A 12,510-nucleotide genomic window follows, 5' to 3' on the forward strand; every position below is an offset into this window, starting at 1 on the left:
GGAAGAGAAAAAGGAATGATTGCAAAACATCACTTGGGGGCAACTGAAAAGTAACAACTTGAATATGTGTGCTTTTAAGGTAGCTATTATTAGAGGCTGTGATTTTGTGTATAAAACCACCTGTATTTACTAGCCAGTTGCTAATAAGAAACAACACCCTGTATTGTATGGATTTGTCACTTATAAAAGATGTTAGAGTATGCAAATTTGCCATGTGAAGTATGGCACATGAATACCCCAAGCAGAATGAGATAGAGGAAGAGAAAAAGGAATGATTGCAAAACATCACTTGAGGGCAACTGAAAAGTAACAACTTGAATATGTGTGCTTTTAAGGTAGCTATTATTAGAGGCTGTGATTTTGTGTATAAAACCACCTGTATTTACTAGCCAGTTGCTAATAAGAAACAACACCATGTATTGTATGGATTTGTCACTTATAAAAGATGTTAGAGTATGCAAATTTGCCAGTACTTTTATGGCGCCCAACGTTGATCTCGAAGTGTTGAGATAATGGCAGATCTGACCGGTGTGTGTCTAATTGTATTTGTAATAAGCATTCATTGTTTTGGATTAATAGTCAATAGTCACAATGATGATTTATTGGCTCTCAAGGTTGTTTCTTTTGATCTCACAGTTTCAGAGTGCTGTACATTACTTAGAGCCAGTATTTGCTGTGTTAGTGTTTATCAAGTGTGGGTCTTGGGCTAAGGTTCTTGTTTCACTGTACTTTATGGCAATGACTTGTAATACGGGCGGGCTCCGTCAGCAGGGCGGGACGGACATGCCCGTGGACTTGTACCTGGCCGTCCCACTGCTCTTCACCGTCCTGGCCCTTGTCCTCGCCTCTGTCTTCGTGAGGCTGCAGGGAGCCGAGGGGGAGCGGCCCCGGGAGCCGGCGGCGGCTGAAACTGCCCGAGAGAGCAGCCCCGGGGACCAGTCGGCGGCGGGAGAGGGGCCGGAAGCCGGGAAGGAGGCGGCTGCTGAGCAGCGGGAGGAGGTTGCGGAGGAGCCGAGCCCTGAGGCTGAGTCCAGCCCCGTGGCAACCGAGAGCATACCTCGGAAGCCGCCCGCCGAGCCCCAGGAAGATGCAGGAGTCCATGCAGCATTTCCCAGCAAGGCAGAGGAGGATGATCTGCACTTAGGAAAAGAGAAGCTGGTGGTGAGAGAGCCGGCAAGCACAGCAGCTACACCAGCCCCAGTGACGAGTACAGCAGTATCATCTGAGAGTTCTGAAGGTTTTGAATGGCCTTTGGGTATCCTTGGGACCTGCCTGTTGATTGTGATGGGGATCAGCATGATGGCAAACACACGGAGTGTGTTCTACCCATGACTATTTTGTCTGATCTCGAAAGTTATGCAGAGTCGTGTTTGGGTCTTGTCTAGGGTTAGATGACGATATAGGAGGAGCAGGAGATTTTCCCCAAGACTGGACAGTCATGAGTGGCAGGGTGTGTGGGACAGTATAGGTAAGTATCTAGTCCACTGGGCCCCTCCAGTGCTTTGGAAACATCGGAGGTGGAAGGCAGCTGTATGGAGTCCCCAAAACCAAGTTGCAGAAACTGCTGAAGGAGACAGTGAATTATTTTGAGCCTGGTGGGCCCATGGCACTTCAGGCCATCAGAGCAGAGATGCAACATAGAGATGGACTCATGGTCGAGGGGTGGACTTAGCAATGGACACTATTGACCAGGTTATTCACGAGTGTGAACACTGCACACAGCCTCTCCTGCTCTGAGAGACTGTTACAAGAGATGGAGCCTCACATCATAGATCAGATGGACTCAGCAGCTTTATAGGGATTGGTCCATGCACTAAGAAATGATCTCTTTCTCTCTGTGTGTGTATGTGGATGTATATATGTAAGAGCGATGGTATATTGAAAATGTGGGATCTGGGCATGACGTGAATGGTATGGAATAAGGTGTGGATACTGTCCTGGGTTCAGCAGTAGCAGTCATTTTTCTCCTTCTTGGTAGCTAGTGTAGTGCTGTGGTTTTGACTTTCGACCTGGGAACAGCGCTGATAACACCAATGTTTTTAGTTACTGCTCAAAAGTTTGGTCTAGCCAAGGACTTTCTGAGCCTCATGCTCTGCGAGGGAGGAGGGGAACCCAGGAGGAAGCAGAGACAGGACACCTGACCCAAACTAGCCAAAGAGGTATTCCATACCACAGCACATCATGCCCAGGATATAACTGATAGATACCCGGAAGGGCTAGGGCACTGTGGGGTTGGACTAGGTATCAGTCGGTTCTCGGTCGGGCTCATTTCAGCTTGTGGTATCATATTCTCTTCTCCTGTTATTTCTCTTTTCATTATTATTATTGATGGTAGCAGTACTGATTTGTGTTATACCTTAGTTGCTAGACTGTTCTTATCTCAACCCGTGGGAGTTGCATTCTTTTGATTCTCCTCCCCATCCCTCCAGGAGTGGGGGGAAGAAAAGGGGGGGGGGGGGGGAGTGAGAGAGCGACTGCATGATTTATGGCTGACTGGGTTTAAACCATGACAATAGCTGACTCATTCCCAGTGTGAAATCTCCTAACTTTGCTTCCCATCACCACAGAGGCCTCTAAAATTCTGGTCCTACCAGAAGCATGCCAAGTTCCCTTACTTGAAGGTGGATTAAGGACATGGAACTGTTGGAACAAGTCCAGAGGAAGGCCATGATAATGATAAAGGGTCTAGAGCACCTCCCATACAAAGAAAGGCTAAGAAAATTGGAGCTGTTCAGCCTGGAGAAGAGAAGGCTGCATGGAGACCTTATAGCAGGCTTCCAGTATCTGAAGGGGGCCTATAAGGATGCTGGGGAGGGACTCTTCATCAGGGACTGTGGTGATAGGAGAAGGGATAATGGGTTCAAACTTAAACAGGGAAGATTTAGGTTGGATATAAGGAAGCAATTCCTTACTGTGAGAGTGGTGAGGCACTGGAACAGGTTGCCCAAGGAAGCTGTGAATGTTCCATCCCTGGCAGTGTTCAAGGCCAGGTTGGACAGGGCCTTGAGCAACCTGGTCAAGTGGGAAGCATTCCTGCTTATGGCAGGGGAGTTGGAACTGGATGATCCTTGGGTCCTTTCCAACCCAAACCATTCTATGATTCTGTGATTATAGCCAGCAGAATCTATACAGTAGAGAGCCAGGTGTAAGGGGAAAACAAACAGGTATTGCTCTTTTTCATCTGGTCTGTGAGTTAATAGAAAAATAATCTAAGGACCATGCAGCTGAATCTCCTCTTGTGTCCCCCTTTGTATTTCCTAAAATGATTCATGTGACATTTTATATCTTTTAAATTTGACAGCAATAGTTTTCAAAAACAGACAGGCAATTGTGACCTCAACAATGTCAAATATTTTTTCTGGCATTAGATGCCAGTCCTTCTAGTTTAAGTGATTTTCCTTCTTCACTGCAGCTCTTTCTGTGCTATGTGGCTGTTAATGGAGCCTGCTGCTCTGGTTGGTGATGCAATGATCTATAAATGAAACCTTTTAGTTCAGCTTTTACTAAGCAAGTAAAACTAGTTACTATAAAAGCTTTTTGTGAAAATGGTAGATGAAAACCATCAATTGAATAATGTAACCCATCCTATGTTGGAAACTTTGCCACAGGAATTGCAATTAAAGACTGAGGGTGGGGACCAACTAAGCCCCAAGGCCAAGACTTTGGAGGTGGATAACTACTACTTTAATGGAGTAGAAAAACAAGCAACAAATTTTTTATTAGGTTATTTATGAGAAAAGTTTCCCAGATGTACTGAACAAAGCACTTGACTAAAGAGGAAAAGAACATGAGAAGGAGACGCAATTTCTTGGGGTTCATGGCATTCCTCAGTGTCATGATTTTGAGGCTGGTCTAGGCTCCATCTCATTGCTGCTATCCACATCCTAGTCAGGATAAATGTGTATTTCTCTGGGTTCTTCCTCCTTTGCACCTCTGTCCGTCACACCTATCAGGCTGCATGGGATTGCTTCAGGCTCTGTTCTATGGCTCTAACAAGTGATTGTGAGATCACTATGTAATGTGGTATTATGGTGTAGTGTCGTGGTTTAAACCCTGCCACACAGCTCATTCTCTCACTCCCCCCCTTCTTTCCCTCCCTCTACTCCCAGAGGGATGGAGAGGAGAATCGAAAAGAACGCAACTCCCACGAGTTGAGATAAGAACAGTTTAGTAACTAAGGTATAACACAAACCACTACTGCTACCACCAATAATAATAATGATAAAGAAAATAACAAGGGGAAAGAATACAACACCTCAACACCAGCCGACCGATAACTTGCCCAACCCCACCCGACTGAGCATCAACTGATACCTCGTCCAACCCTGCAGAGCACTAGCCCTTCCGGGTAACTCTCCATTACGTCCCGGGCATGACGTGCTGTGGTATGGAATACTTCTTTGGTCAGTTTGGGTCGGGTGTCCTGTCTCTGCTTCCTCCCAGCTTTCCCTCCTCCCTGGCAGAGCATGAGGCTCACAAAGTCCTTGGCCAGACCAAACATTTGAGCATCAACTAAAAATATCACCATTATCAGCACTGTTCCCAGGCCAAAAAATCAAAACCACAGTGCTGCACCAGCCACCAAGGAGAAAAAAATGACTGCTACTGCTGAACCCAGGACATGTAGGAATACGCCAGAACAGATTTCTAGATAATGATGAAACACACGGACCTGGACAGTAACAGAGCTCAGGGATGTGCCAGATAATGACCTAATCCTCAGTTGAGGATAAAACCAGGTTCTTTCCAAGTTTCATTTGCCACCAGCAGAACGAGCAAAGATTAATTAAATACTTATATTCTCCAAACAGGTTAGGAAAGATTTAAATCCCTGGAAGCTCTTGAAAGAACGCTTGGACTCTGAACAGCTAACTCTTGACACAGTATCCTTGCTCTCAAAGGAATGTTATCTAAGAGAAGTGCCAATTGACACCAAGTTGCATTTCTATGCAACCTAAACAGGAAGGGAGCATTTCAGAACTGGGATGTCTGGTGTATGTGGTCTCTCTGTACTTATGAACATTTAGTCTTTTGCTTAACCTTTGACCTTCAAGTTCTGACCGTCAGGTTCTGGAAATCTTACCATTTTGATATATGAACTCTCATCTTTCACCTAAACCGCAAATTGAGACACACTGATATAAGCACAGCAAGGGAGAAAAGACCAGCAAGAACAATATGTTTATATGGCATTGACAGTCTTTCTGGTAACTAACCCCATCCCAGAGATTTCTAACTCTCTCTTGGTTCTATTGAGGAGCAACCCAGATTCTGTCATGTTGCACTCTTGTGAAATTACACAAAGGAGATTTGTTATATCAGTGGCAGCGCATATACTACAGTACATAAATTAATCATAATCTTACAAATCTACATCTGATCTTTACAAATACTTACATGTATTCAATGTTCAATATTCAAATGTTCATTTCATTTAGTTAACCATATGCATAAAATGTCTCTAAGAGCTGAACCTTAAGTATTGAATGTATTTTGTCCTGTTCTTCATTCTCTCAGATTTATACCATAAAGAAGACACCAGTGAAAAGCTTGCAGTACTGTGACTTTCCTGGAGATTAATGAAGCCAAATTAGTATAGAAAGACCTGGCATGTCTTTCTAAATAAATCAAACCTGATCTTTCTGTGTTTGGATTATCTTGATTTTAGCAGATTTCAGTTTCCTAATTTCCAAGTTCCACAGCCCAAAAGAATCAACATCTTTCTGCTGGTCCAAGCAGCTCTGGGGGGTACTAGTTCTGCTGGTCCCAACACTGTTGTGAAGCTATGCCATAAGGCACCCCTTCCCTCCAAGTACACAAAACAGCCCTATGTCTAGTGACATGTGAGGTCTTGAGGGACTTGACTTGACAGTTCAGAAATGCCACTGGGGTATACAACCATTATTCCTGACTACAGGCACTAAGCACCTTACATCTACTACATCTGCAAGATGAAACAATCTATTCCACAAGTTGGTAGGGGGTGTTGAATGGATAAATTGGAAAGTGGGCAAAAAGATAAGTATAGTCATACAAAAATGTACACAGAAAGATTATTCAAGACTCCTGAAGTCTTTTCTGCTCCTAATCTGTAAACCCAAACCTCTTCCTCAGTGAACTGGTACTCCCAATACCTAGCTCTATCCTTCTGAGTATTTCCCCACTGAATGAGGACCAGAGAGAAAAGCAGTAGGTGAAGGCAGGCTGGTGATTTGGAAGAGAGCAGTACTTACACTATTGTTTTCACTGAGAGCATAACTTAAAGTCTTAATGCTTACTGCTTATAAGGCTATTTCTGAAGTTAAAAATGGAGGGAAGGATTATTATTTTAATTATCATTCTGCTGAATGTCTGAGATGGGAATTTAACAATCTCCAAACTATCCATGAGGAAGTGTTGGCTTCTGCTGACAGGCAGTGTACTCAACGAAATGACCACACACTAGCCATGTAACATGCACAGTTTATTAAACAAGCACACTAAAGCCAACAAGCACACTAAAGCAAATAAGCACACTAACACAGATCAGGTATATATCTCCCTATATATATAGTAAATAAGTACAATAAAGCAAATCACATATATATATGTATAAGTACAGAGGAAAATTAGAATGCATCAAATCATTACTGCATAGAGAGAACAGAGATTAAGAAGAAATACATCACCAATTACCACCGAATCATCATCCAGGCCCACATTTCAAGCTGGGAAGCCCCATTGCAGCTGATGCCAGGAGTCTCAGGTAATTGGGAAAATTCCTATGCAGTGCATCCACACAGGCTTTGGATTTGGCCACAAGAGGGTCCCTCTTTTATACCCTTAGAAACCCAACTGACTTTATGCCAGATCTCCAATTGTTTACTTGTGGGGCCATGCAGTTTCTCATGATCTCACTGTTATCCATGCCAAGAGCATTGGCCAGGCACCCTGGTGCAGCCAAGTATGAAGGTCATAGAAAAGCTGCACACCTATGTTTTTCTGACTCTTTCTGACAAACAGTCTTGATGAACATAAACATATATACTCTACTGAATACACTGTGACAAAAAAACATACTTTGTTATGTCTCTCAGTCATGAGAGGGAATCAACTCTCAGGTAGGTTCCCATCCATTACATGGCTCTCCCTGGATTTTCAGGAGACCAGGCATGCTGGTGTCTGATATTCCACAGACCCAAGGGTGGGAGGAATTAAGTACAGTAATGTTCAGAAAGATTGCAGCTCTTTTCCAGAAAAAAATAAATAAGATCTTGCATTACCAGTTGTTAGAAGTATCTTTTAGTATTGCATTTCTGTGTAGGCATGCTGTCATGGGGTTGAGGTGGAGTCTGGATGTGAGAAATTTTAGAGTGCAAAACAGTGTTGTCTCCGCAGTTGTAGAGTAACGGTCCATAGTTGGAAAATATTTCAAGTATTTAGACTTGATGTTGTGATAAGAATCAATATACCCAAGGCCTAATGAAGCCTATAGAACAGATTGGCCATAATGGTGAAGCAAGTTCCATAATCTTTTTTTTATCCACATTATTCTAGATATAGCATGAAGCAATCTCAAGAAGTAACATATTTGAAGTGTCTAATACAATTTCTTACTCATACAATTTGAAATGTAAAGTTTTTCCTTCAAGATGAAAAGTCAAGTGGAAGCGTTGTCTGTACTGTGGATGATAAATTATGAGTACAGAATGGGAGCAGAGATCAGTTAAATGGATGCCAGATTAGGATTTTGTACTTATTCTCCTATATCCCTGTTGAGATTTTTAGCTACTGGGGCATTATATCCCTCCTAATTACCTATGCTTGCTCTGGGCCTGTGAATTATTTCTCTAGAGAGGAATAACTCTCATAAAAGAGATTGGTATTTATGGGGTCTGATAATGACTTGCTGAACTTAGGGTGTGGTTATGTTACATTATTATATAATTATATATAATATAATATTATTTGGTGAGAGCCAGCATGGCTTCACTAAGGGAAAATCCTGCCTGACCAATTTGGTGGCCTTCTATGACGGGGTTACGGAAATGATCATAGAATCATAGAATAGTTAAGGTTGGAAAGGACCTCAAGATCATCTAGTTCCAACCCCCCTGCCATGGGCAGGGACACCTCACACTAAACCATCCCATACAAGGCTTCATCCAACCTGGCCTTGAACACCGCCAGGGATGGAGCACTCACAACCTCCCTGGGCAACCGATTCCAGTGTCTCACCACCCTAACAGGAAAGAATTTCCTCCTTAAATCCAATTTAAACTTCCCCTGTTTAAGTTTTAACCTGTTACCCCTTGTCCTGTCACTACAGTCCCTGACGAAGAGTCCCTCCCCAGCATCCCTATAGGCCCCCTTCAGGTACTGGAAGGCTGCTATTAGGTCCCCACGCAGCCTTCTCTTCTCCAGGCTGAACAGCTCCAACTTCCTCAGCCTGTCTTCATACGGGAGGTGCTCCAGTCCCCTGATCATGCTCGTGGCCCTCCTCTGGACTTGTTCCAGCAGTTCCATGTCCTTTTTATGTTGAGGACACCAGAACTGCACACAATACTCCAGGTGAGGTCTCACAAGAGCAGAGTAGAGGGGCAGGATCACCTCCTTCGACCTGCTGGTCACGCACCTTTTGATGCAGCCCAGGATACGGTTGGCTTTCTGGGCTGCGAGCGCACACTGCCGGCTCATGTTCATTTTCTCATCGACCAGCACCCCCAAGTCCTTCTCCGCAGGGCTGCTCTGAATCTCTTCTTTGCCCAGTCTGTAGCTGTGCCTGGGATTGCTCCAACCCAGGTGTAGGACCTTTCACTTGTCATGGTTGAACTTCATAAGGTTGGCATCAGCCCACCTCACAAGCATGTCAAGGTCCCTCTGGATGGCATCCCTTCCCTCCAGCATATCAACCGGACCACACAGCTTGGTGTCATCGGCAAACTTGCTGAGGACACACTCAATCCCACTGTCCATTTCAGCGACGAAGATGTTAAACAAGACCGGTCCCAACACCGATCCCTGAGGGACACCACTCGTTACCGGTCTCCAGCAGGACATCGAGCCACTGACCACAACCCTTTGTGTTCTTCAAATACATAGCAAATAAAACTAAAACAAGAGGCAATATAGGCCCACTGCTGAACGAAGTGGGTACCCTGGAGACAGAGGATATAAAGAAGGCAGAGGTGCTGAATGCCTTCTTTGCCTCTGTCTTTACTCCTGCAGACTCTCCCCGAGGGCCCCGGATTTCTATAGCCCCAGAAGGAGTCAGGACAAAGGAGGAGTTTGCTTTGGTAGATGAGGATTGGGTTAGGGATCAGCTATGCAAACTGGACATCTGTAAATCGATGGGTCCGGATGGAATGCACCCACGGGTGCTGAGGGAGCTGGCGGAGGTCATTGCTAGGCCACTTTCCATCATCTTTGGTAAGTCGTGGGAAATGGGCGAGGTGCCTGAGGATTGGCGGATGGCAAAGGTCACACCAATCTATAAGAAGGGCAAGAAGGAGGACCCGGGTAATTATAGACCGGTCAGCCTTACCTCCATCCCTGGAAAGATGATGGAACAACTTATTCTTGACTCCATCACTAGGCATATCAAGGATGAGGGGGTCATTAGGAACAGCCAACATGGTTTTATGAGGGGGAAGTCATGTATGACCAACCTTATAGCCTTCTATGAGGAAGTGACTAGGTGGAGGGATGATGGTAGAGCGGTAGATGTAGTTTTTCTTGATTTCAGTAAGGCATTTGATACTGTCTCCCACAGCATCCTCATAGATAAGCTAAGGAAGTGTGGGCTTGACGATCAAGTAGTGAGGTGGATCGAGAACTGGTTGAAAGGAAGAAGGCAGAGAGTTGTGGTCAATGGCGTAGAATCTAGCTGGAGGTCTGTGACTAGTGGAGTTCCTCAGGGGTCGGTGCTGGGACCGGTGCTGTTTAATATTTTCATCAATGACCTGGATGAGGGAACTGAGTGCACCCTCAGCAAGTTTGCTGATGACACAAAACTGGGAGGAGTGGCTGACACACCAGAGGACTGTGCTGCCATTCAGCGAGACCTGGACAGGCTGGAGAGTTGGGCGGGGAGAAACTGGATGAAATTTAACAAGGGCAAGTGTAGAGTCTTGCATCTGGGGAAGAACAACCCCATGTACCAGTACAGGTTGGGGGGTGACCTGCTGGAAAGTAGTGAAGGGGAAAGGGACCTGGGGGTCCTGGTGGATAGGAGGATGACCATGAGCCAGCAATGTGCTCTTGTGGCCAAGAAGGCAAATGGCATCTTAGGGTGCATTAGAAAGGGAGTGGTTAGTAGGTCAAGAGAGGTTCTCCTCCCCCTCTACTCAGCCTTGGTGAGGCCGCATCTGGAATATTGCGTCCAGTTCTGGGCCCCTCTGTTCAAGAAGGACAGGGAATTGCTTGAAGGAGTCCAGCGCAGAGCCACAAAGATGATTAAGGGAGTGGAACATCTCCCTTATGAGGAGAGGCTGAGGGAGCTGGGTCTCTTTAGCTTGGAGAAGAGGAGACTGAGGGGTGACCTCATCAATGTTTACAAATATGTGAAGGGTAGGTGTCAGGATGATGGAGCTAGGCTTTTTTCAGTGATATCCAGTGATAGGACAAGGGGCAATGGGTGTAAACTGGAGCATAGGAAGTTCCACGTTAACATCAGGAAGAACTTCTTTACTGTAAGAGTGACAGAGCACTGGAACAGGCTGCCCAGGGGGGTTGTGGAGTCTCCTACACTGGAGATATTCAAGGCCCGCCTGGACAAGTTCCTGTGTGATGTCCTGTAGGTTACCCTGCTCTTGCAGGGGGGTTGGACTAGATGATCTTTTTAGGTCCCTTCCAACCCTTGGGATTCTGTGATTCTGTGATTCTGTGTGCGGCCGTCCAGCCAGTTCTTTATCCACCGAGTGGTCCATCCATCAAATTGATATCTCTCCAATTTAGAGAGAAGGATGTCGTGTGGGACAGTGTCAAACGCTTTGCACAAGTCCAGGTAGATGACATCAACTGCTTTACCCTTGTCCATCAGTTCCGTAGCCCCATCATAGAAGGCCACCAAATTGGTCAGGCAGGATTTCCCCTTAGTGAAGCCATGCTGGCTTTCACCAAGCACCTTGTTGTTTTTCATGTGCCTTAGCATGCTGTCCAGGAGAATGTGCTCCAAGATTTTGCCAGGCACAGAGGTGAGACTGACTGGTCTGTAATTCCCCGGATCTTCCATTTTCCCCTTCTTGAAAATGGGGGTTATATTTCCCTTTTTCCAGTCATCGGGAACTTCACCTGACTGCCATTATTTTTCAAATGCGATGGCCAGTGGCTTAGCAACTTCATTCGCCAGCTCCTTCAGGACCCGCGGATGGATTCCATCAGGTCCCACGGACTTGTGCGCTTTCAGATTTTGAAGATGGTCTCGAACCAGATCCTCTCCTACAGTGGGCCCAAGGTCTTCATTCTCACAGTCCCTGCATCTACTTTCTAAGAACTGGGTGGTGCAGTCAGAGCCTTTGCCAGTGAAGACCGATGCGAAGAAGTCATTCAGAACCTCAGCCTTCTCCAAATCCTGTGTAGCCAGTTCTCCCGAAAGCTTCCTCAGGGGGCCTATGTTGTCCCTAGTCTGTTTTTCGTTTGCTACGTACCTGTAGAATCCCTTCCTATTATCCTTAACATCCCTGGCTAGGTTTAATTCTAACTGGGCCTTAGCCTTCCTAACCTGGTCCCGGACAGATCTTCCCGGACAACATCCCTGTACTCTACCCAGGCCTCCTGTCCTTGCTTCCATTTTTTATAAGCCTCTTTTTTCCTTTGAATTTTCCTCAACAGCTCCTTATCCATCCAAGAAGGTCTCCTGGCCCTCCTGCCGCACTTCCTTCTTGTTGGGATGCAGCACTCCTGAGCTTGTAGCAGGGGATCCTTGAATATCAACCAAGAGTCTTGGGCCCCCCTGCCCTCCAGGGCTATATCCCATGGAACCTTAATAAGCAGGCTCCTGAAGAGGCCAAAGTCTGCTCTTTTGAAGTCCAGGGCAGTGAGCTTGCTACACGCTCTTCTCACTCTCCTGGGGATCTCAAATTCGACCATCTCGTGATCGCTGCATCCAAGGCTGCCCTGGAGTACCACATTCTCAACAAGCCCTTCCCTGTTGGTGAGCACAAGGTCAAGCATGGCACCTCTCCTTGTCAGCTCCTCTATTACTTGCAGAAGGAAGTTGTCTTCCACACAATCGAGGAACCTCCTGGATTGCTTGTGCCGTGCAGTGCCATCGTTCCAACAGATGTCAGGGTGGTTGAAATCCCCCATGAGAACAAGGGCCTGTGAGCGTGAGGCTTTTCCTATCTGTCTGTAGAGTGCTTCATCCACAGGTTCTCCTTGATCAGGCGGCCTGTAACAGATTCCCACAGTAATGTCTCCCACGGCTGTTTTCCCTTTAACCCGGACCCACAAACTCTCTGTAAACTGCTCACCTGTCCCCAGACAGACTTCCATACTCTCCAGCCTATCCCTAACATAAAGGGCAACTCC

The 12,510-nt window shown here is 45.9% G+C and overlaps 1 long non-coding RNA gene across 1 annotated transcript in view; it reads left to right on the plus strand.

Moving 5' to 3' along the window:
* Positions 1-5,662, plus strand: part of LOC136004264 (uncharacterized) — a 36,973-nt gene extending 31,311 nt beyond the window's left edge. Inside the window, exon 2 of the long non-coding RNA XR_010608347.1 lies at positions 5,518-5,662. This is a non-coding gene — a long non-coding RNA (uncharacterized LOC136004264). The remainder of the gene's footprint in view (positions 1-5,517) is intronic.
* The last annotated feature ends 6,848 nt before the right edge of the window (positions 5,663-12,510 follow it).

The sequence above is a fragment of the Lathamus discolor genome, chromosome W (genome assembly GCF_037157495.1).
Source record: "Lathamus discolor isolate bLatDis1 chromosome W, bLatDis1.hap1, whole genome shotgun sequence".
Classification (NCBI taxonomy): domain Eukaryota; kingdom Metazoa; phylum Chordata; class Aves; order Psittaciformes; family Psittacidae; genus Lathamus; species Lathamus discolor.